The following is a 26883-nucleotide window of genomic DNA, read 5'->3' as shown; positions in this document are numbered from 1 at the left end:
TTTTTCATAACGGCAACGACAAGTTTGATGTCGGACGACAATAGAATGTTCATGATGTCACCGCGACAACTGTATACAGACATGTCGATAGACGTAGTATAAACCAGCCTTTAGTCTTGAAATCTTTGGTTGTTTAGTCCACTACCGTACTCACTCTGTTTAGCACATGGCCTCAGATGTGAATCCTTAAATAGATGGGTGGGGCTAAGGCTTAAGAGGGTGTGAACGATGCTGAATGGGTGTAGACAAAAGAAGAGCTCTCCAAAAGAAATGAACGTTTTGTCCTGAATACAAAGCATTATGTTTAGGGAAAATCCAACACAACACATCACTGAGTACCACTCTTAATATTTCAAGCATGGTGGTGGCTGCATCATGTTATGGGTATGCTTGTCATTGGCAAGGACTTTGTAGGATAAAAATAAATGGAATAGAGCTAAGCACAGGCAACATCCTAGATGAAACCCTGGTTCAGTCTGCTTTCCACCAGACACTGGGAGACAAATTCACCTTTCAGCAGGATAATAACCTAAAACACAAGGCCAAACCTACACTGGAGTTGCTTTCTATGACAACATTTAAAGTGTTTGAGTGGCCTAGTTACATTTGATACTTAAATCGGCTTGAAAATCTATGACAAGACTTGAAAATGGCTGTCTAGCAATGATCTACAATCAACCTGACAGAGCTTGAAGCATTTTAAAATAACAATGTGCAAATATTGTACAATCCAGGTGTGGAAAGCTCTTAGAGACTTACCCAAAAAGACTCACAGCTGTAATTGCCGCCAAAGGTGCTTCTACAAAGTATTGACTCAGGGGTGTGAATGGGGCGGCAGGTAGACTACTGCAACTCGCTGTTGGCTGGCCTCCCTGCCTGTGCCATTAAACCCCTACAACTCATCCAGAATGCCGCAGCCCGTCTGGTGTTCAACCTTCCCAAGTTCTCTCACGTCACCCCCCTCCTCCGCACACTCCACTGGCTTCCAGTTGAAGCTCGCATCCGCTACAAGACCATGGTGCTTGCCTATGGAGCAGTGAGGGGAACGGCACCTCTGTACCTTCGGGCTCTGATCAGTCCCTACACCCAAACGAGGGCATTGCGTTCATCCACCTCTGGCCTGCTGGCTCCCCTTCCTCTGCGGAAGCATAGTTCCCGCTCAGCCCAGTCAAAACTGTTCGCTGCTCTGGCACCCCAATGGTGGAACAAGCTCCCTCACGACGCCAGGACAGCGGAGTCACTCACCACCAAATGCAGAAGACACATTTTGGTTTAATACATTCAGTTGTGCAACTTCCCCACTTACAGTGGGGACAACAAGTATTTGATACACTGCCGATTTTGCAGGTTTTCCTACTTACAAAGCATGTAGAGGTCTGTCATTTTTATCATAGGTACACTTCAACTGTGAGAGACGGAATCTAAAACAAAAATCAAAAAAATCACATTGTATGATTTTTAAGTAATTAATTTGCATTTTATTGCATGACATAAGTATTTGATACATCAGAAAAGCAGAACTTAATATTTGGTACAGAAACATTTGTTTGCAATTACAGAGATCATACGTTTCCTGTAGGTCTTGACCAGGTTTGCACACACTGCAGCAGGGATTTTGGCCCACTCCTCCATACAGACCTTCTCCAGATCCTTCAGGTTTTGGGGCTGTCGCTGGGCAATAAGGACTTTCAGCTCCCTCCAAAGATTTTCTATTGGGTTCATGTCTGGAGACTGGCTAGGCCACTCCAGGACCTTGAGATGCTTCTTACGGAGCCACTCCTTAGTTGCCCTGGCTGTGTGTTTCGGGTTGTTGTCATGCTGGAAGACCCAGCCACGATCCATCTTCAATGCTCTTACTGAGGGAAGGAGGTTGTTGGCCAAGATCTCGCGATACATGGCCCCATCCATCCTCCCCTCAATACGATGCAGTCGTCCTGTCCCCTTTGCAGAAAAGCATCCCCAAAGAATGATATTTCCACCTCCATGCTTCACGATTGGGATGGTGTTCTTGGGGTTGTACTCATCCTTCTTCTTCCTCCAAACACGGCGAGTGGAGTTTAGACCAAAAATTTATATTTTTGTCTCATCAGACCACATGGCCTTCTCCCATTCCTCCTCTGGATCATCCAGATGGTCATTGGCAAACTTCAGACGGGCCTGGACATGCGCTGGCTTGAGCAGGGGGACCTTGCGTGCATTGTAGGATTTTAATCCATGACGGCGTAGTGTGTTACTAATGGTTTTCTTTGAGACTGTGGTCCCAGCTTTCTTCAGGTCATTAACCAGGTCCCGCCGTGTAGTTCTGGGCTGATCCTTCACCTTCCTCATGATCATTGATGCCCCACGAGGTGAGATCTTGCATGGAGCCCCAGACCGAGGGTGGCCCAAGAACTCTAAGATAACCTGCCTAAATGACTACCGACCCGTGGCACTGACGTCTGTAGCCATGAAGTGCTTTGAAAGACTGGTCATGGCTCACATCAACAGCATAATCCCAGAAACCCTAGACCCACTCCAATTTGCATACCGCCCCAACAGATCCACAGATGATGCAATCTCTATCGCACTCCACACTGCCCTTTCCCACCTGGACAAGAGGAACACCTACGTGAGAATGCTATTCATTGACTACAGCTCAGCATTCAACACCATAGTGCCCTCTAAGCTCATCACTAAGCTAAGGATCCTGGGACTAAACACCTCCCTCTGCAACTGGATCCTGGACTTCCTGACGGGCCGCCCCCAGGTGGTAAGGGTAGGTAACAACACATCTGCCACACTGATCCTCAACACGGGGGCCCCTCAGGGGTGCGTGCTCAGTCCCCCTCCTGTACTCTCTGTTCACCCATGACTGCATGGCCAGGCACGACTCCAACACCATCATTAAGTTTGCCGACGACACAACAGTGGTAGGCCTGATCACCGACAACGATGAGACAGCCTATAGGGAGGAGGTCAGAGATCTGGCCGTGTGGTGCCAGGACAACAACCTCTCCCTCAACGTGACCAAGACAAAGGAGATGATTGTGGACTACAGAAAAAAAAGAGGACTGAGCACGCCCCCATTCTCATCGACGGGGCTGTAGTGGAACAGGTTGAGAGCTTCAAGTTCCTTGGTGTCCACATCACCAACGAACTATCATGGTCCAAGCACACCAAGACAGTCGTGAAGAGGGCACGACAAAGCCTATTCCCCCTCAGGAGACTAAAAAGATTTGGCATGGGTCCTCAGATCCTCAAAAAATTCTACAGCTGCACCATCGAGAGCATCCTGACTGGTTGCATCACCGCCTGGTATGGCAACTGCTTGGCCTCTGACCGCAAGGCACTACAGAGGGTAGTGCGTACGGCCCAGTACATCACTGGGGCAAAGCTCCCTGCCATCCAAGACCTCTATACCAGGCGGTGTCAGAGGAAGGCCCTCAAAATTGTCAAAGACTCCAGCCACCCTAGTCATAGACTGTTCTCTCTGCTACCGCACGGCAAGCGGTACCGGAGTGCCAAGTCTAGGTCCAAAAGACTTCTCAACAGCTTCTACCCACAAGCCATAAGACTCCTGAACAGCTAATCATGGCTACCCGGACTATTTGCACTGCCCCCCCCACCCCATCCTTTTTACGCTGCTGCTACTCTGTTAAGTATTTATGCATAGTCACTTTAACTCTACCCACATGTACATATTACCTCAACTACCTCAACTAGCCGGTGCCCCCCACATTAGACTCTGCACCGTTACCCCCCTGTATATATAGCCTCCCTACTGTCACTTTATTTTACTTCTGCTCTTTGTTTTTCTCAACACTTTTTTTTTTTTTTGTTGTTGTCTTATTCTTACTTTTTTTGTTTAAAATAAACGCACTGTTGGTTAAGGGCTGTAAGTAAGCATTTCACTGTAATGTCTGCACTTGTTGTATTCGGCGCATGTGACCAATAAAATTTGATTTGATTTGATTTGATTTGATTGACTTCTTCCATTTTCTAATAATTGCGCCAACAATTGTTGCCTTCTCACCAAGCTGCTTGCCTATTGTCCTGTAGCCCATCCCAGCCCTGTGCAGGTCTACAATTTTATCCCTGATGTCCTTACACAGCTCCCTGGTCTTGGCCATTGTGGAGAGGTTGGAGTCTGTTTGATTGAGTGTGTGGACAGGTGTCTTTTATACAGGTAACGAGTTCAAACAGGTGCAGTTAATACAGGTAATGAGTGGAGAACAGGAGGGCTTCTTAAAGAAAAACTAACAGGTCTGTGAGAGCCGGAATTCTCACTGGTTGGTAGGTGATCAAATACTTATGTCATGCAATAAAATGCAAATTAATAACTTAAAAATCATACAATGTGATTTTCTAAATTTTTGTTTTAGATTCCGTCTCTCACAGTTGAAGTGTACCTATGATAAAAATGACAGACCTCTACATGCTTTGTAAGTAGGAAAACCTGCAAAATCGGCAGTGTATCAAATACTTGTTCTCCCCACTGTATGTAAATGAGATATTTCTGTATTTCGTTTTCAATAAATCTGCAGAAATTTCTAAAAACATAATTTCACTTTGTCATTATGGGGTGTTGTGTGGAGATGGCTGAGAAAAAAAACTATATTTAATCCATTATGAATTCAGGCTGTAACAACAAAATGTAGAATAAGTCAAGAGGTATGAATACTTTCTGAAGGCACTGGTTGGACCTTCTAATCAGGGGGAGTTTCGGCTTGCCTGGTGATGAGTATATAGACCAGTAACAAAGAGAGTTCCAAATCTCTGCCAATAACAGCTCGTTTTCAGTTTCCCCTCCCCAATCAGACCACTCCCACTCCTAGCAAAATTCTTGCTTGAAAAATAATGTTTTGCTAAAAAGCTATTTTTGTTTCTTTCTGACCATTTTCATGAAAAACTATTACAGTACGGTACTTCATTGTTACCCAGAAATGAATTGATTTGGATATTAAAACGTCTGCATTGGGCCTTTAATTGGCATAGCACTGAAAAATAAAGTACAGTGTCTTCGGAAAGTATTCAGACCCCTTGACTTTTTACACAAGTTTTGTTTTTGTTGCCTTATTCTAAAATGTATTAAATAGTTTTGTTCCCTCATCACTCTACACAAAAAAACAGAAATATCGCATTTACATAAATATTCTGACCCTTTCCTCAGTACGTTGTTGAAGCACCTTTGGCAACGATTACAGCCTCAAGTCTTCTTGGGTATGATGCTACAAGCTTGGCACACCTGTATTTGGGGAGTTTCTCCCATTCTTCTCTGCAGATCCTCTCAAGCTCTGTCAGGTTGGATGGGGAGCGTCACTGCACAGCTATTTTCAGGTCTCTCCAGAGATGTTCAATCGGGTTCAAGTCCGGGCTCTGGCTGGGCCACTCAAGGACATTCAGAGACTTGTCCCGAAGCCACTCCTGCATTGTCTTGGCTGTGTGCTTAGGGTCGTTGTCCTATTGGAAGGTGAACCTTCACCCCAGTCTGAGGTCCTGAGCACTCTGGAGCAGGTTTTCATCAAGGATCTCTCTGTACTTTGCTCCGTTAATCTTTGCCTCAATCCTGACTAGTCTCCCAGTCCCTGCCGCTGAAAAACATCCCCACAGCATGATGCTGCCAGATTTCCTCCTGATGTGACGCTTGGCATTCAGGCCAAGGAACTCTAGAGCTCTGTCAGAGTGACCATCGGGTTCTTGGTCACCTCCCTGACCAAGGCCCTTCTCCCCTGATTGCTCCGTTTGGCCGGGCGGCCAGCTCTAGGAAGAGTCTTGGTGGTTCCAAACTTCTTCCATTTAAGAATGATGGAGGCCACTGTGTTCTTGGGGACCTTCAATGTGTAAGGGATCGGGGGTTGGCTGGGTCTAGACAGAGTCTGACACTTCCCCGATCTACAGAGAGGGGGAGTCATCAGACTCGATCTGGTTCACCTGAGTTCTGAGCACACCTGTCCGTAATTAGGGTAGGATATAAGGTGTGCTCAGAGGTTCAGTCGGTGCGAGGTATTGTTCCTTTGTGACTTGCTAAGCGTTTTGTTCCGAGAGAGAGAGAGAGAGAGAGAGAGAGAGAGAGAGAGAGAGAGAGAGAGAGGAGAGAGAGAGAGTTTGTTGTTTTGATTAACCGTGTATCCGACCTGTGCCTTGTTTGACTCCCCCGAATTGCTTAATCCTCTGCTTGTCTACCCCAGTGATTACCGTGCTCTGATCCTGTGCCTGTGCCCTCGACTACGACTAAGCCCGCTCCTTTGGTACCTCTGCCTGTCTATGCCTTGCCCGGTTTTGACCACAGCCCGCCCAACCACGATTAAGCTATACCCTTGTCTGTACTCTAATAAAGCATCGCTATTCTGCGATTGGATCTTACCACTCTGTCCGAGTATTCATTACAGAATACCTCGCCATTACCATGGATCCAGCGGAATTACAGAGGCGATGGGAGATACAGGAGAAACGGATGGATGAACTCCTACAGCTACTCCACGCTGGTGCGGCTGAAGGCACCACACCGAGCACGGTCAGTCCTCGTCATGCACCTCCGATTTCTCTACCTACAAGGTACGACGGGGAACCTGGCAAATGTCAGGGGTTTCTACTCCAGATGTCCCTGTATCTGTCATATAATCGTACTATGTTTTCCGATGACCGTAGCAGGGTGGATTTCATGATTTCTCTGCTAACGGGAAGAGCACTGGATTGGGCTACTGCGCTTTGGGCAGCTGAGGTCCCCGAGCTGAATGCGGAAGTTCAGTTCAAGAGACTGTTTCAAGAGGTGTTCGACCACCCAGTATCTGGGCGTAGTGTGGGAGACCAACTGTGCGAACTTCAGCAGGGCCGTCGCACAGTAGCCGACTACGCTCTAGAGTTCCGTACTATAGCAGCCGGTAGCGGATGGAGCGAGACTGCTTTGCTCACAGTTTTCCGAAGAGGGCTGCGCAAAGACGTACAGACTGAGTTGGCTTGTCGAGGAGATATCACTGCGCTACATGAGTTTATCAAAATAGCCATCGCTATTGATAATCTTATAGTGCAACACAAGGCATCCACTGTTCGGGAGCCCTCGATCACTGGTCCTATGCAATCGACAGAGCGGAGGAGAGAATCTGAGGAGGAACCTATGCAACTGGGACGGTCACCTCTACAAGGGTCGGTGAGACAACAACGTCGGCAAGACGGACTATGCCTGTATTGTGGTCAGTCGGGTCATTTCGTTCGTCAATGTCCGGTGCGACCTAACCATACCCCAGGATATCGCCTCGGAACTGCCAAACCGGTGAGTGAGACTCCCGTTTTGAACATTACATCTAGACAAATGTATGTACCGGTTACCTTATCTGTCGGAGAGAAAGTGCGCAGGTTGGAAGGACTTATTGATTCCGGAGCGGCGGCCAGCTTTCTGGATATGGGTCTTGCTGAGGAGTTGGGGGTTCAACTTATCCCAATTCAACCTCCCCTGCGAGTCAACGCGCTAGACGGTGAGCCCATGGGCACTGGGTTCATTACGCACCGTACCGGGGAGATCAAGTTACAAGTGGGCTCTCTGCACCATGAGAACATCATTCTGTTCGTCATCTCCGCTCCACGGGAGCCGCTAGTCCTCGGCCACCCCTGGCTCGTTACCCATGATCCGGTCATCTCCTGGAAATCTGGCGATATCACGGCTTGGAGTGGGGTATGTAGGGCTGAGTGCCTCATTTTACCTTGCAAAACGTCTACTGTGGAGGATGCGAAGGGTGCGGTGTCTACTGTTGTTCCTACAGAGTACCAGGATTACGAGTGTTACCAGTGTTACCACCGCATCAGGCCTGGGATTGTGCAATTGATCTGCTATCCGGGGCTACACCTCCTCGCGGACGAATCTACCCTTTGTCACAGCCGGAACGGGAATCAATGAGCAAGTATATTGACGAGGCACTTCAGCAAGGGGCCATTCGCCCATCTACGTCTCCAGCGGCATCCAGTTTTTTCTTTGTTAAGAAAAAGGATGGCGGACTGCGTCCTTGTATAGACTATCGAGGTTTGAACGATATCACCATTAAAAATCGTTACCCCCCTTCCTTTGATTCCAGCAGCCCTCGAGCAGGTGGGGCAGGCCTCCATCTACAGTAAACTGGACCTCAGGAGTGCGTACAATCTGGTGCGCATTAGAGAGGGGGATGAATGGAAGACCGCCTTCATCACCCATCGAGGACATTATGAATATTGTGTCATGCCCTATGGACTTACTAACGTGCCCTCGGTGTTCCAGGCGTTCATGAATGACATTTTTAGGGACTTGATTGATCGTTTCGTCATAGTGTACATTGATGACATCCTAATTTACTCTAACTCTCTGAGTGAACATGTGTCCCATGTACGACAGGTTCTGGACCGACTCCGCAAACACTCTCTGTTCGTGAAGGCCGAGAAGAGTGAGTTCCATGTCACGACGATTTCCTTCCTTGGGGCCATACTCACTCCCGACGGGGTAAGACTGGATGAATCCAAGGTACAAGCTGTACGAGACTGGCCTCAACCCCAGATGGTGAAAGAGCTTCAGAGATTCTTGGGGTTTGCCAATTACTATAGACGGTTTGTGCGTAATTTCAGCACCACCGCTGCTCCCCTGTCGGCGATGACCAGCCACAAGGGGCATGGTCTGAAATGGACGGAGGGGGCAGTGCGGGCTTTTGAGACATTGAAACAACGATTCACCACTGTCCCCATTTTATGTCAGCCGGATCCTACCTTGCCGTTCATCGTGGAGGTGGACGCCTCGGAGGTTGGAGTTGGAGCCGTGCTATCCCAGCGCCAAGGTGAGCCTCCCAAATCACGACCCTGTGCTTTTTTTTCGAAGAAGCTGAATCCGGCCGAGCAGAACTACGACGTGGGAAATCGTGAATTACTGGCGGTGAAGTTAGCGCTGGAGGAGTGGAGACATTGGCTGGAGGGAGCAGCTCATCCATTCCAAGTGCTTACGGACCACCGCAATCTGGAGTATCTTCACAGTGCTAAACGACTGAACTCCCGACAGGCAAGGTGGTCTTTGTTCTTCAACCATTTTCAATTCACTGTCTCTTATATTCCCGGGTCCAAGAATTGTAAGGCGGACGCGCTTTCCCGACGGTTCGAGCGCGCGGACAGACCGGTTGAACCAGAACCTATCCTCCCCATGAGTTGCCGTGCTGGTCCTGTGAGGTGGGCTATCGATGACACGATTCAGGAGAGCCTACAAGCGGAACCAGCCCCTCCAGAAACCCCGGTGTCGAAGGTGTTTGTACCAGCTCCGCTTCGACCTCAACTGATGGAATGGTGCCACACGTCGCTAGGATCTGGTCATCCCGGAATCACTCGAACTATCCGACTCATCAGTCGAAAATACTGGTGGGATTCCCTCACAGATGACGTCCGAGACTACGTATTATCCTGCCCAGTATGTGCTCAGTCCAAGGCGCCTCGAGCACTACCGGAGGGTAAGCTGATGCCATTGCCAACTCCTCAACGACCCTGGTCGCACATTGCAATGGACTTTGTTACCGACCTACCAGAATCAGAGGGCCATACTGTAATTCTCGTGGTCATCGATCGTTTCTCCAAGATGTGCCGGTTAGTACCCATGACCCGTTTACCTAACGCCACTCAGATGGCGGAGACTATATTTAACCAGGTGTTCCGGCAGTTTGGTGTTCCAGAGGATATTGTTTCCGACCGGGGACCCCAGTTCGTATCCCGGGTTTGGAAGGCCTTCTGCGAACGCTTGGGCATCTTGGTGAGCCTCACCTCCGGATATCATCCCCAGGCCAATGGGCAGACAGAACGGCTCAACCAGGAAATTGGGAAGTATCTACGGCAACAATGTTCGCGGCAGCCGCAAGAGTGGAGCCGATTCCCGCCTTGGGTAGAGTATGCTCAGAACTCACTCATTCACACCTCCCTACGTCTAACGCCCTTTCAGTGTGTTCTAGGGTATCAACCACCCCTGTTCCCATGGGATACCGCACCCGGGATGGTACCGGCGGTGGACGAGTGGTTCCGTCGGAGTGCGCAGGTCTGGGAGACGGCCCATCAACATCTCAGTCAAGCCTCACAGCAGCAAAAGACCTACGCCGACCGACGCCGGAGACCTACTCCCACTTATCAAACCGGGCAACGAGTGTGGCTGTCTACCCGAGACCTGCGGTTCCGACGGCGCTGCAAGAAGCTCCAACCCAGGTACATTGGTCCCTTCAAAGTACAGAGACGTATTAACCCTGTCACCTACCGTCTGTTACTCCCTCGACAATACAGGATAAACCCAACGTTCCACGTCTCCCTGTTGAAACCTGTCCATTATAGCCCGATGTATCCACCCATCGCTCAACAACCTACTACACCACCTTTGGAGGATGAACAGGACACCACCTATACAGTCCACGAGATACTGGAGTCAAGACGGAGACGAGGGGGCATTGAATATCTCGTGGACTGGGAGGGATATGGACCGGAGGAACGGTCCTGGGTTCCTGCTAAGGACATATTAGACCCCGCTCTCAAGGCCACTTTCCACGCTGAACACCCAGATCATCCCGGACCCCGACCCAGAAGAAGACCACCCGGTAGAGGTAGAAGGCCGTCAGGAGCCGGCCCTGGGGAGGGGGATACTGTAAGGGATCGGGGGTTGGCTGGGTCTAGACAGAGTCTGACACTTCCCCGATCTACAGAGAGGGGGAGTCATCAGACTCGATCTGGTTCACCTGAGTTCTGAGCACACCTGTCCGTAATTAGGGTAGGATATAAGGTGTGCTCAGAGGTTCAGTCGGTGCGAGGTATTGTTCCTTTGTGACTTGCTAAAGCGTTTTGTTCCGAGAGAGAGAGAGAGTTTGTTGTTTTGATTAACCGTGTATCCGACCTGTGCCTTGTTTGACTCCCCGAATTGCTTAATCCTCTGCTTGTCTACCCCAGTGATTACCGTGCTCTGATCCTGTGCCTGTGCCCTCGACTACGACTAAGCCCGCTCCTTTGGTACCTCTGCCTGTCTATGCCTTGCCCGGTTTTGACCACAGCCCGCCCGACCACGATTAAGCTATACCCTTGTCTGTACTCTAATAAAGCATCGCTATTCTGCGATTGGATCTTACCACTCTGTCCGAGTATTCATTACACAATGCATACTATCCTAAACATCAGTAATCTCCTTTGACATAATGGAATGTAGACTTCCTGACTCCAAACCCATTATCTACTAACTCTTGACTTTCACAACACTATGACATGACATCATTACACTATAAAAACATCATATCAATACACTTTTTTTTTTTTTTTATCTTGTGGTAAGTAAGATCACTTAACCCCCATAAGTTCATATAAACTTAGTGTAAAATACAATATTCCCCCTCAGTAGTACATATATCTCTGACTAGATCCTAAACTATGCTAGATAACTGAGAATTGATCCCTTCAACCTTTCATACCTGAATCCAACCTGATTCTCCATTTATTTAATCAACAAAGGTATAAATTCCCAGTCATCTATCTTATGTGATATCAAACCTCTCAAACCTCTATAAACTCAGTCTGAGTAAAAGATAAACACATAATTAACTACTAAATATTCATGCTAATAATCTATGTAGTCAAAACCTTATTTTTATATATAAAAGGACAAATCCCACATAGACATCATCCCCAGATACACGCAATAAAACAAGAATAAAAAATAAAAAACATAGAAATAAATTGTGACCATCATGACATCATCCATACAAAACAATTCTACATAACCATTACGTAATTACATGAAACACGTGAATATAAAAATAACAAAAACATCCATCTTCCTCATCCATGCGCTGTCAGAGGAACCCCAAGCTTATCACTGGTCACCTGGGGGATCTATCTGATCCACTGAGATAGCAAGGGGCTCTATCTGATCCACTGAGATAGCCATCTGTCCACATCTTCTTCCTGTAAACCTTAATTCCATGTCATACAATTCCACCTTAACATTCCCATTCCTCAATCAACATTATTAATGGACTCTAAACTGGAACAAGATTACATTTACATTTACATTTTAGTCATTTAGCAGACGCTCTTATCCAGAGCGACTTACAGTTAGTGAATACATTTTTTTTTTTATACTGGCCCCCCATGGGAAACGAACCCACAACCCTGGCGTTGCAAACGCCATGCTCTATCAACTGAGCTACATCCCTGCCGGCCATTCCCTCCCCTACCCTGGACGACGCTGGGCCAATTGTGCGCCGCCCATGAGTCTCCCGGTCGCGGCCGGCTGCGACAGAGCCTGGATTCGAACCAGGATCTCTAGTAGCACAGTTAGGATCTCTAGTAGCACACAAAGAATAATTATTATTCCTCTCCCTCCTCGTTTTACCATTAACTGACACATCTCTAACTGTAATCACAGGCATGTTAATAATCGTTTGTACCGATCTGAAAATCCATCCCCGAAAAAAATTTAAAACACCATCCCATAACTATTGGTACAATAATTACTATGGCCACTAGGGGAACTATAATGCTTGCCATCTATGTTCCTATTGAATTACCACTAAAAAAAACTTTGAAAAGACTTCAACAGCATTCAAATTACCATATCCTCTTAATCTTAATACAATAGCATCCAATGCTATGTGATTATCAATTACACATTCTGGTCCTCTGTAGCTCAGCTGGTAGAGCACGGCGCGTGTAACGCCAAGGTAGTGGGTTCGTTCCCCGGGACCACCCATACACACAAAATGTATGCACGCATGACTGTAAGTCGCTTTGGAGAAAAGCGTCTGCTAAATGGCATATTAAAAATTTTAATTTAATGATTAACATCTCAGACCCAATTCTCAAATTGTTAAAATATACAATGTTAAACTCTGACTTTGTCCTCCTAATATACCTGATATGACACATTATAACACTCTATTATCACTCCTTGTTAAATCATTACATCCCTAGACTATTCCTGCTTTAATAATTCAACCAAAATCAGATCATATGAAAATATCATAACCCCATGATAATAACCAATTAAGTACCTACTAATCAACCTAGATATTTACCACTCTAAACATCCATATCAATATCACCCCATACTTCCAATGTATAATGACTAATATATTAATACTGTAACTGAATTCATCAACCTACTAATGATTTCATTCACAATCCTCACCTTAACTTCCATGTTTCAAACAGTATGATTCAACAATGTCTACTCAAAATAAATCATATAAATGTATCCTAAGACATTACCTTAATGTATCACTGTTTTAACCATTAAAATCGATATAAAACATTTCTATACTTATACATACTAATGATTCACTTAAATCACTCATTCATATTATGAATTATAACTAACCAAATTACTTAACTCAACCAATTTAAAATGACAATCCTTATTGATTCACTATCCTTATCAATGAAAATTAAAACCTTCAACTTTATCACCCATTACAACTTTCATTGTACACTTATATTAACATACATTATAAACATTCATAATTCAATTATGACTTTCCTCATCCTGATAATAAATACAGATAGATCATTATCTCAATGCATTCTTAATACTATCAATTTACCAGTGTATATACCTACTACCCAAATTAGCAAATTTAGATAAATCCAATTTTATTATCAACAAGCAACCCCTTTATTCCACCCAGCACTTAAATCTTCTGGCGTCTCTTCATTATGTTCTTCAGACAGCTTCATATTTCAAAATGACTTGCCCATTACAATGTCACAACTACAATGTCCCATTCGATTCACCACCAACTCCACAACTTCAATGTCATGTCCATTTGTCAACCATTATACCAACAACATGAGAAATGTTGCATTCGAACAGATCTTTCTCCATTCTCACTCAATAGTGAACTCCTTTCCCACTCCTTTGATATAAAAACATGAGAAAATCCTTTGATATCTTCGAATGGTTGTAGACCAGTTGCATGTAGAAATTGTATTTTACAAAAACGTCTTCAACGCCTCTGATATTCATCTTCAGCCGGTTGATAGTTTGTTACTTCCTGATTTATAGGTTCACACCATTCCATTCCAAATGATCCCTTATTATGCATCAAGATACCATCTGGATTTACCTCACTAGAAGACAAAAACACAACAATTTAATTGATTTCATTTCTAAAACCAATAAATCCCTATAAACATTCATCATATGACAAATTATTATGCTTTAACAATTATTCCTAATACCAATTCCTAATATACTTCCCAATTTCTATTAGATAAACCTTTTAAATACATACAGTGGGGAGAACAAGTATTTGATACACTGCCGATTTTGCAGGTTTTCCTACTTACAAAGCATGTAGAGGTCTGTAATTTTTTATCATAGGTACACTTCAACTGTGAGAGACGGAATCTAAAACAAAAAAACAGAAAATCACATTGTATGATTTTTAAGTAATTAATTTGCACGTTATATGGAAAGGTAGAGATAGAGAATAATAGAATAATAGATATTGTAGAGGGTTTAAAAAGTAAGTAAGTTAATTGGGTGATGAGACAGGTTGACTTGATGTTGAATGGGATTGTTTAATATAAGTAATTATTTCTATTTAGGTGAATGAGAATATGTTATTAGGTAGTATTGCTTTGTGGAGACGATTTACTAATGAAGAACATATCTAGATAGTTGAATAAGGAAAGATATTTGATAATTGATCATTGTATTATGACATTATATAGTTTGTTTAAACAGCGGTGAGTTATGACGACGGTTCATTACTTCTGATAACGATAGGTTGTTTATAGTACGTTGAACGATGGGAGGTAGTTGTTGCTGTTAGCCTGGTGGATTAAGGTGACATCTTTTTGTGGGTTTTGGATTATGAAACAATAGGTTTATATTTTAATAACATCAATGCAACAGTTTGCGATGATTAAATTACTAGAAAGGGGTTATAGGTTTATAGTAGAAGGTGTAGTTAACTTAATAAACGTGGTATTATCCAGTGTTTTGTGAGGGGGCGTTTTTTTTCCAGGATTGATGGAAGTCTCCTATAGCATTATGACAAGGGGAGAGTAGGAGACAACGTAGCGAACATATTTTAAATAGATGCCTGGGATAAAATATCAAGTCTTACACAAAGTACAGTGGGGAAAAAAGTATTTAGTCAGCCACCAATTGTGCAAGTTCTCCCACTTAAAAAGATGAGAGAGGCCTGTAATTTTCATCATAGGTACACGTCAACTATGACAGACAAAATGAGAAAAAAAATCCAGAAAATCACATTGTAGGATTTTTAATTAATTAATTTGCAAATTATGGTGGAAAATAAGTATTTGGTCAATAACAAAAGTTTCTCAATACTTTGTTATATAGCCTTTGTTGGCAATGACACAGGTCAAACGTTTTCTGTAAGTCTTCACAAGGTTTTCACACACTTTTGCTGGTATTTTGGCCCATTCCTCCATGCAGATCTCCTCTAGAGCAGTGATGTTTTGGGGCTGTCGCTGGGCAACACGGACTTTCAACTCCCTCCAAAGATGTTCTATGGGGTTGAGATCTGGAGACTGGCTAGGCCACTACAGGACCTTGAAATGCTTCTTACGAAGCCACTCCTTCGTTGCCCGGGCGGTGTGTTTGGGATCATTGTCATGCTGAAAGACCCAGCCACGTTTCATCTTCAATGCCCTTGCTGATGGAAGGAGGTTTTCACTCAAAATCTCACGATACATGGCCCCATTCATTCTTTCCTTTACACGGATCAGTCGTCCTGGTCCCTTTGCAGAAAAAACAGCCCCAAAGCATGATGTTTCCACCCCCATGCTTCACAGTAGGTATGGTGTTCTTTGGATGCAACTCAGCATTCTTTGTCCTCCAAACACGACGAGTTGAGTTTTTACCAAAAAGTTATATTTTGGTTTCATTTGACCATATGACATTCTTCCAATCCTCTTCTGGATCATCCAAATGCACTCTAGCAAACTTCAGACGGGCCTGGACATGTACTGGCTTAAGCAGGGGGACACGTCTGGCACTGCAGGATTTGAGTCCCTGGCGGCATAGTGTGTTACTGATGGTAGGCTTTGTTACTTTGGTCCCAGCTCTCTGCAGGTCATTCACTAGGTCCCCCCGTGTGGTTCTGGGATTTTTGCTCACCGTTCTTGTGATCATTTTGACCCCACAGGGTGAGATCTTGCGTGGAGCCCCAGATCGAGGGAGATTATCAGTGGTCTTGTATGTCTTCCATTTCCTAATAATTGCTCCCACAGTTGATTTCTTCAAACCAAGCCGCTTACCTATTGCAGATTCAGTCTTCCCAGCCTGGTGCAGGTCTACAATTTTGTTTCTGGTGTCCTTTGACAGCTCTTTGGTCTTGGCCATAGTGGAGTTTGGAGTGTGACTGTTTGAGGTTGTGGACAGGTGTCTTTTATACTGACAACAAGTTCAAACAGGTGCCATTAATACAGGTAACGAGTGGAGGACAGAGGAGCCTCTTAAAGAAGAAGTTACAAGTCTGTGAGAGCCAGAAATCTTGCTTGTTTGTAGGTGACCAAATACTTATTTTCCACCATCATTTGCAAATAAATTAAAAAAAAATCCTACAATGTGATTTTCTGGATATTTTCTTTCTCAATTTGTCTGTCATAGTTGACGTGTACCCAATGATGAAAATTACAGGCCTCTCATCTTTTTAAGTGGGAGAACTTGCACAATTGGTGGCTGACTAAATAAAAGTCACTGTGTAATATTTTTTTTCCCCACTGTATGTTATACTATTTACTATGTGTCGTAAGACAATCCCTTTCACAACATGTTTATCAAGTCACCTATTAATCTATATCCTCAAAGTAAAAGTGTTGCTTTCTCTCCCTCTCTGGGTTTGAACCAGGGACCCTTTACACATATTCACAACATTCACCATCGAAACACCATTACTCGTCGCTCCACAGAATCCGCGGTCCTTGCAAAGCAAGTTAAACAACTACTTCCTTGTCGCATAGCAAGTTACGTCACCACTCTAAACGTCACTAGTTCGCACCACTAACTAGCTAGCCCTTTCACACCAAACATTCAACCCCCTATGACTTCCTTCTCCACAGCAACCATTGATCCTTGTACACCTAACGTAACCCATAATGTCCCTCCCAGCGCTCTCACGTTTCAGCGAGCCCCAATGGTTAACACCCGCAGACAAAAACATGGACATTCTTCCATGTTTTACTAGTAGACTAATTAACACACTCTCAAACAGCGTTCTACATTAACCTCTATCATAGGGTTTAAAAACTAACGTAACAACATTAACCATCATATAAATTACTCTAGTAACGTCATGTATGTTCAGTTTATTTATTACTTTTCCCAGCAGAACCAAAAAAATATAAATAAATAGACTGTAATTTCCCGGACACTGCTCCAGAAAATATAGCCTAAATTGCTCTCTAAAATAACGTCAGTCTCCATACCAACCAGTCCTTGATTATTCTATGAATTAATTAAGTTATATATCGTAACTTCTTATCCAAATTTATATCAAATTATTATACTAATTTTTAGAACTTATTTTTTTACCCTTCAGATTCAAATAACCTACTGCTCTTTGCTCATAAGATAGCCAATTTCATCCCATTCAATTACTTAATTTTTCATTACTTTTACAAAATACTTATTCTAACTACGATTTTTGCATGTAATAATTTTGTCACTTCCTGTCTCTCTCTTCGAGTTAAATGAAGCGCTGCTTTACGTTTAATGGTGACTGTTTTTCCAGATATCGCTCTACTAAGCTGGTCATTAATTACTATTAGTTCATGCAATCATTAGTAATTAAACACTTTACATAAAATCCCCATCTGTATTAAAATGTCGTTTGCTTATTTCTGCCATCTTGGTGCTAGTATTCAATAGGTTACATGTCATTGGCTCCATCTCCTGGCCATTTTGAGTAATTCATCCACAGGACTTATTGTATAACACGGTTGAGCCTTGACTAACACTTTATGTTGATTCTTTCACACCAAAGGCCTTAAACCTATTTTATGAACTTTATGATGATTCTTTCACACCAAAGGCTGACTCCGGTAAGACAAGGGGTGGCGGTCTGTGTATATTTGTAAACAACAGCTGGTGCACAAAATGAAATATTAAGGAAGTCTCAAGGTTTTGCTCGCCTGAGGTAGAGTATCTCATGATAAGCTGTAGACCACACTATTTACCAAGAGAGTTTTCATCTATATTTTTCATAGCTGTCTGTTTACCACCACAAACCGATGCTGGCATTAAGATTGCACTCAATGAGCTGTATAAGGCCATAACTAAACAGGAAAACGCTCATCCAGATGCAGCGCTCCTAGTGGCCGGGGACTTTACTGCAGGGAAACTTAAATCCGTTCTACTTAATTTCTACCAGCATGTTAAATGTGTAACCAGAGGAAAAAAACTCTAGACCACCTTTACTCCACACACAGAGACGTATACAAAGCTCTCCCTCGCCCTCCATTTGGCAAATCTGACCATAACTCTATCCTCCTGATTCCTGCTTATAAGCAAAAACTAAAGCAGGAAGCACCAGTGACTCGGTTAATAAAAAAGTGGTCAGATGACGCAGATGCTAAGCTATAGGACTGTTTTGCTAGCACAGACTGGAACATGTTCCGGTATTCTTCCGATGGCATTGAGGAGTACACCACATCAGTCACTGGCTTCATCAATAAGTGCATCGATGATGTCGTCCTCACAGTGACCGTACGTACATACCCCAACCAGAAGCCATGGATTACAGGCAACATCCGCACTGAGCTAAAGTGTTGAGCTGCCGCTTTCAAGGAGCGGAGATAGGAGATATAGATATAGTATAGGAGATATAGTATAGGAGGTATAGGAGGTATAGTATAGGAGGTATAGGGGGTATAGGAGGTATAGGGGGTATAGGGGGTATAGGAGGTATAGGAGGTATAGGGGGTATAGGAGGTATAGTATAGGAGGTATAGTATAGGAGGTATAGTATAGGAGGTATAGGGGGTACAGGGGGTATAGGAGGTATAGGGGGTATAGGAGGTATAGAGGGTATAGGAGGTATAGGAGGTATAGGAGGTATAGGAGGTATAGGAGGTATAGGGGGTATAGTATAGGAGGTATAGGAGGTATAGGAGGTATAGGAGGTATAGGAGGCATAGGGGGTATAGGAGGTATAGGAGGTATAGGGGGTATAGGAGGTATAGTATAGGAGGTATAGGAGGTATAGGAGGTATAGGAGGTATAGGAGGCATAGGGGGTATAGGAGGTATAGGAGGTATAGGGGGTATAGGAGGTATAGTATTGGAGGTATAGGAGGTATAGTATAGGAGGTATAGGAGGTATAGGAGGTATAGTATAGGAGGTATAGGAGGTATAGGAGGTATAGGAGGTATAGGGGGTATAGGAGGTATAGGAGGTATAGGAGGTATAGGGTGTATAGGAGGTATAGGAGGTATATGAGGTATAGGGGGTATAGGAGGTATAGTATAGGAGGTATAGGAGGTATAGGGTGTATAGGAGGTATAGGAGGTATAGGAGGTATATGAGGTATAGGAGGTATAGGAGGTATAGGGGGTGTAGGAGGTATACCATAGGAGGTATAGGAGGTATAGGAGGTATAGGAGTTATAGTATAGGAGGTATAGTATAGGAGGTATAGGGGGTATAGGAGGTATAGGAGGTATAGGAGGTATAGGAGGTATAGGGGGTATAGGAGGTATAGGAGGTATAGTATAGGAGGTATAGGAGGTATAGGGGGAATAGCGGGTATAGGAGGTATAGGAGGCATAGGAGGTATAGGGGGTATAGGAGGTATAGTATAGGAGGTATAGGAGGTATAGTATAGGAGGTATAGGAGGTATAGGAGGTATAGGAGGTATAGGAGGTATAGGGGGTATAGGAGGTATAGTATAGGAGGTATAGTATAGGAGGTATAGGAGGTATAGTATAGGAGGTATAGGGGGTATAGGAGGTATAGGGGGTATAGGGGGTATAGGAGGTATAGGAGGTATAGGGGGTATAGGAGGTATAGTATAGGAGGTATAGTATAGGAGGTATAGTATAGGAGGTATAGGGGGTACAGGGGTATAGGAGGTATAGGGGGTATAGGAGGTATAGGGGGTATAGGAGGTATAGGAGGTATAGGAGGTATAGGAGGTATAGGGGGTATAGTATAGGAGGTATAGGAGGTATAGGAGGTATAGGAGGTATAGGAGGCATAGGGGGTATAGGAGGTATAGGAGGTATAGGGGGTATAGGAGGTATAGTATAGGAGGTATAGGAGGTATAGGAGGTATAGGAGGTATAGGAGGCATAGGGGGTATAGGAGGTATAGGAGGTATAGGGGGTATAGGAGGTATAGTATTGGAGGTATAGGAGGTATAGTATAGGAGGTATAGGAGGTATAGGAGGTATAGTATAGGAGGTATAGGAGGTATAGGAGGTATAGGAGGTATAGGAGGCATAGGGGGTATAGGAGGTATAGGAGGTATAGGGGGTATAGGAGGTATAGTATAGGAGGTATAGGAGGTATAGTATAGGGGGTATAGGAGGTATAAGGGGTATAGGTTTTTTTGGAGGTATAGGAGGTTTAGGGGGTATAGGAGGTATAGGAGGTATAGTATAGGAGGTATAGTATAGGAGGTATAGGGGGTATAGGAGGTATAGGAGGTATAGGAGGTATAGGGGGTATAGGGGGTATAGGGGGTATAGGAGGTATAGGGGTTTTGGAGGTATAGGAGGTATAGGAGGTATAGTATAGGAGGTATAGGAGGTATAGGGGGTATAGGAGGTATAGGAGGTATAGGAGGTATAAGGGGTATAGGGGGTATAGGGGGTATAAGAGGTATAGGGGTTTTTGGAGGTATAGGAGGTATAGGAGGTATAGTATAGGAGGTATAGGAGGTATAGGAGGTATAGGGGGTATAGGAGGTATAGGAGGTATAGGAGGTATAGTATAGGAGGTATAGGAGGTATAGTATAGGAGGTATAGGAGGTATAGGAGGTATAGGAGGTATATGGGGTATAGGAGGTATAGGAGGTACAGGAGGTATAGGAGGTATAGGAGGTATAGGGGGTATAGGGGGTATAGGAGGTATAGGAGGTATAGGAGGTATAGGGGGTATAGGAGGTATAGGAGGTATAGGAGGTATAGGGCGTATAGGAGGTATAGGGCGTATAGGAGGTATAGGGGGTATAGGAGGTATAGGGGGTATAGGAGGTATAGGAGGTATAGGAGGTATAGGAGGTATAGGGGGTATAGGAGGTATAGGAGGTATAGGAGGTATAGGAGGTATAGGGGGTATAGGGGGTTTTGGAGGTATAGGAGGTATAGGAGGTATAGGGGGTTTTGGAGGTATACTGACTGTTGAAGAGGGTGGGGCTCAAGGTATATCCCAGGGACTCAGTCTCAGGGTCCTTTTCTTTATTTTTTTTGAAGTGTTCTGATGTTCCACCCTACTCCAATACCTTCTCTCTTAAAAGTGTGATCTTATAGCAGTGTGCCATGCCCAGGGGTAGTGTGATATAGCAGTGTGCCATGCCCAGGGGTAGTGTGATATAGCAGTGTGCCATGCCCAGGGGCAGTGTGATATAGCAGTGTGCCATGCCCAGGGGCAGTGTGATATAGCAGTGTGCCATGCCCAGGGGCAGTGTGATATAGCAGTGTGCCATGCCCAGGGGTAGTGTGATATAGCAGTGTGCCATGCCCAGGGGTAGTGTGATATAGCAGTGTGCCATGCCCAGGGGTAGTGTGATATAGCAGTGTGCCATGCCCAGGGGTAGTGTGATATAGCAGTGTGCCATGCCCAGGGGTAGTGTGATATAGCAGTGTGCCATGCCCAGGGGCAGTGTGATCTTATAGCAGTGTGCCATGCCCAGGGGTAGTGTGATATAGCAGTGTGCCATGCCCAGGGGCAGTGTGATATAGCAGTGTGCCATGCCCAGGGGCAGTGTGATATAGCAGTGTGCCATGCCCAGGGGTAGTGTGATATAGCAGTGTGCCATGCCCAGGGGCAGTGTGATATAGCAGTGTGCCATGCCCAGGGGTAGTGTGATATAGCAGTGTGCCATGCCCAGGGGTAGTGTGATATAGCAGTGTGCCATGCCCAGGGGCAGTGTGATATAGCAGTGTGCCATGCCCAGGGGCAGTGTGATATAGCAGTGTGCCATGCCCAGGGGTAGTGTGATATAGCAGTGTGCCATGCCCAGGGGGTAGTGTGATATAGCAGTGTGCCATGCCCAGGGGTAGTGTGATATAGCAGGGTGCCATGCCCAGGGGTAGTGTGATATAGCAGTGTGCCATGCCCAGGGGTAGTGTGATATAGCAGTGTGCCATGCCCAGGGGTAGTGTGATATAGCAGTGTGCCATGCCCAGGGGCAGTGTGATATAGCAGTGTGCCATGCCCAGGGGTAGTGTGATATAGCAGTGTGCCATGCCCAGGGGTAGTGTGATATAGCAGTGTGCCATGCCCAGGGGTAGTGTGATATAGCAGTGTGCCATGCCCAGGGGTAGTGTGATATAGCAGTGTGCCATGCCCAGGGGTAGTGTGATATAGCAGTGTGCCATGCCCAGGGGTAGTGTGATATAGCAGTGTGCCATGCCCAGGGGTAGTGTGATATAGCAGTGTGCCATGCCCAGGGGTAGTGTGATATAGCAGTGTGCCATGCCCAGGGGTAGTGTGATATAGCAGTGTGCCATGCCCAGGGGTAGTGTGATATAGCAGTGTGCCATGCCCAGGGGTAGTGTGATATAGCAGTGTGCCATGCCCAGGGGTAGTGTGATATAGCAGTGTGCCATGCCCAGGGGCAGTGTGATATAGCAGTGTGCCATGCCCAGGGGTAGTGTGATATAGCAGTGTGCCATGCCCAGGGGTAGTGTGATCTTATAGCAGTGTGCCATGCCCAGGGGCAGTGTGATATAGCAGTGTGCCATGCCCAGGGGTAGTGTGATATAGCAGTGTGCCATGCCCAGGGGTAGTGTGATATAGCAGTGTGCCATGCCCAGGGGCAGTGTGATATAGCAGTGTGCCATGCCCAGGGGCAGTGTGATATAGCAGTGTGCCATGCCCAGGGGTAGTGTGATATAGCAGTGTGCCATGCCCAGGGGCAGTGTGATATAGCAGTGTGCCATGCCCAGGGGTAGTGTGATATAGCAGTGTGCCATGCTCAGGGGTAGTGTGATATAGCAGTGTGCCATGCCCAGGGGTAGTGTGATATAGCTGTGTGCCATGCCCAGGGGTAGTGTGATATAGCAGTGTGCCATGCCCAGGGGTAGTGTGATATAGCAGTGTGCCATGCCCAGGGGTAGTGTGATATAGCAGTGTGCCATGCCCAGGGGTAGTGTGATATAGCAGTGTGCCATGCCCAGGGGTAGTGTGATATAGCAGTGTGCCATGCCCAGGGGTAGTGTGATATAGCAGTGTGCCATGCCCAGGGGCAGTGTGATATAGCAGTGTGCCATGCCCAGGGGTAGTGTGATATAGCAGTGTGCCATGCCCAGGGGCAGTGTGATATAGCAGTGTGCCATGCCCAGGGGTAGTGTGATATAGCAGTGTGCCATGCCCAGGGGTAGTGTGATATAGCAGTGTGCCATGCCCAGGGGGTAGTGTGATATAGCAGTGTGCCATGCCCAGGGTAGTGTGATATAGCTGTGTGCCATGCCCAGGGGTAGTGTGATATAGCAGTGTGCCATGCCCAGGGGTAGTGTGATATAGCAGTGTGCCATGCCCAGGGGTAGTGTGATATAGCAGTGTGCCATGCCCAGGGTAGTGTGATATAGCAGTGTGCCATGCCCAGGGGTAGTGTGATATAGCAGTGTGCCATGCCCAGGGGTAGTGTGATATAGCAGTGTGCCATGCCCAGGGGCAGTGTGATATAGCAGTGTGCCATGCCCAGGGGCAGTGTGATATAGCAGTGTGCCATGCCCAGGGGTAGTGTGATATAGCAGTGTGCCATGCCCAGGGGTAGTGTGATATAGCAGTGTGCCATGCCCAGGGGCAGTGTGATATAGCAGTGTGCCATGCCCAGGGGCAATGTGATATAGCAGTGTGCCATGCCCAGGGGTAGTGTGATATAGCAGTGTGCCATGCCCAGGGGTAGTGTGATATAGCAGTGTGCCATGCCCAGGGGTAGTGTGATATAGCAGTGTGCCATGCCCAGGGGAAGTGTGATATAGCAGTGTGCCATGCCCAGGGGCAGTGTGATCTTATAGCAGTGTGCCATGCCCAGGGGTAGTGTGATATAGCAGTGTGCCATGCCCAGGGGTAGTGTGATATAGCAGTGTGCCATGCCCAGGGGCAGTGTGATCTTATAGCAGTGTGCCATGCCCAGGGGTAGTGTGATATAGCAGTGTGCCATGCCCAGGGGTAGTGTGATATAGCAGTGTGCCATGCCCAGGGGTAGTGTGATATAGCAGTGTGCCATGCCCAGGGGCAGTGTGATCTTATAGCAGTGTGCCATGCCCAGGGGTAGTGTGATATAGCAGTGTGCCATGCCCAGGGGTAGTGTGATATAGCAGTGTGCCATGCCCAGGGGCAGTGTGATCTTATAGCAGTGTGCCATGCCCAGGGGTAGTGTGATATAGCAGTGTGCCATGCCCAGGGGTAGTGTGATATAGCAGTGTGCCATGCCCAGGGGTAGTGTGATATAGCAGTGTGCCATGCCCAGGGGTAGTGTGATATAGCAGTGTGCCATGCCCAGGGGTAGTGTGATATAGCAGTGTGCCATGCCCAGGGGTAGTGTGATATAGCAGTGTGCCATGCCCAGGGGTAGTGTGATATAGCAGTGTGCCATGCCCAGGGGCAGTGTGATCTTATAGCAGTGTGCCATGCCCAGGGGTAGTGTGATATAGCAGTGTGCCATGCCCAGGGGTAGTGTGATATAGCAGTGTGCCATGCCCAGGGGCAGTGTGATCTTATAGCAGTGTGCCATGCCCAGGGGCAGTGTGATTCACACAGGGCCCAGAGGGTAGTGATTCACACAGGGCTCAGAGCGTAGTGATTCACACAGGGCTCAGAGCATAGTGATTCACACAGGGCTCAGAGCGTAGTGATTCACACAGGGCTCAGAGCGTAGTGATTCACACAGGGCTCAGAGCGTAGTGATTCACACAGGCCCCAGAGCGTAGTGATTCACACAGGGCTCAGAGGGTAGTGATTCACACAGGGCTCAGAGCGTAGTGATTCACACAGGCCTCAGAGCGTAGTGATTCACACAGGCCCCAGAGCGTAGTGATTCACACAGGGCTCAGAGCGTAGTGATTCACACAGGCCCCAGAGCGTAGTGATTCACACAGGCCCCAGAGCGTAGTGATTCACACAGGGCCCAGAGGGTAGTGATTCACACAGGCCCCAGAGCGTAGTGATTCACACAGGCCCCAGAGCGTAGTGATTCACACAGAGCTCAGAGCGTAGTGATTCACACAGGCCCCAGAGCGTAGTGATTCACACAGGGCTCAGAGGGTAGTGATTCACACAGGGCTCAGAGCGTAGTGATTCACACAGGCCCCAGAGCGTAGTGATTCACACAGGGCTCAGAGGGTAGTGATTCACACAGGGCTCAGAGCGTAGTGATTCACACAGGCCCCAGAGCGTAGTGATTCACACAGGGCTCAGAGCGTAGTGATTCACACAGGGCTCAGAGCGTAGTGATTCACACAGGCCCCAGAGCGTAGTGATTCACACAGAGCTCAGAGGGTAGTGATTCACACAGGGCTCAGAGCGTAGTGATTCACACAGGGCTCAGAGCGTAGTGATTCACACAGGGCTCAGAGCGTAGTGATTCACACAGGGCTCAGAGCGTAGTGATTCACACAGGCCCCAGAGCGTAGTGATTCACACAGGGCTCAGAGCGTAGTGATTCACACAGGGCTCAGAGGGTAGTGATTCACACAGGCCCCAGAGGGTAGTGATTCACACAGGGCTCAGAGCGTAGTGATTCACACAGGCCCCAGAGCGTAGTGATTCACACAGGGCTCAGAGCGTAGTGATTCACACAGGCCCCAGAGCGTAGTGATTCACACAGAGCTCAGAGGGTAGTGATTCACACAGGGCTCAGAGCGTAGTGATTCACACAGGGCTCAGAGGGTAGTGATTCACACAGGGCTCAGAGCGTAGTGATTCACACAGGCCCCAGAGCGTAGTGATTCACACAGGGCTCAGAGCGTAGTGATTCACACAGGGCTCAGAGCGTAGTGATTCACACAGGCCCCAGAGCGTAGTGATTCACACAGAGCTCAGAGGGTAGTGATTCACACAGGGCTCAGAGCGTAGTGATTCACACAGGGCTCAGAGCGTAGTGATTCACACAGGGCTCAGAGCGTAGTGATTCACACAGGGCTCAGAGCGTAGTGATTCACACAGGCCCCAGAGCGTAGTGATTCACACAGGGCTCAGAGCGTAGTGATTCACACAGGGCTCAGAGGGTAGTGATTCACACAGGCCCCAGAGGGTAGTGATTCACACAGGGCTCAGAGCGTAGTGATTCACACAGGCCCCAGAGCGTAGTGATTCACACAGGGCTCAGAGCGTAGTGATTCACACAGGGCTCAGAGGGTAGTGATTCACACAGGCCCCAGAGGGTAGTGATTCACACAGGCCTCAGAGGGTAGTGATTCACACAGAGCTCAGAGGGTAGTGATTCACACAGGGCTCAGAGCGTAGTGATTCACACAGGCCCCAGAGCGTAGTGATTCACACAGGGCTCAGAGCGTAGTGATTCACACAGGCCCCAGAGGGTAGTGATTCACACAGGCCTCAGAGGGTAGTGATTCACACAGGCCTCAGAGGGTAGTGATTCACACAGGCCTCAGAGGGTAGTGATTCACACAGGCCTCAGAGGGTAGTGATTCACACAGGCCTCAGAGCGTAGTGATTCACACAGGGCTCAGAGAGATGGAATTGTTCTATATCTATTTTGGCCAGAGGATCTCCTGCTCAG

Source organism: Coregonus clupeaformis, chromosome 34 (genome assembly GCF_020615455.1).
Source record: "Coregonus clupeaformis isolate EN_2021a chromosome 34, ASM2061545v1, whole genome shotgun sequence".
NCBI classification, from domain to species: Eukaryota; Metazoa; Chordata; class Actinopteri; order Salmoniformes; family Salmonidae; genus Coregonus; species Coregonus clupeaformis.
The sequence above is the reverse complement of the archived record's forward strand: the minus strand, read 5'-3'. Positions refer to the sequence as shown.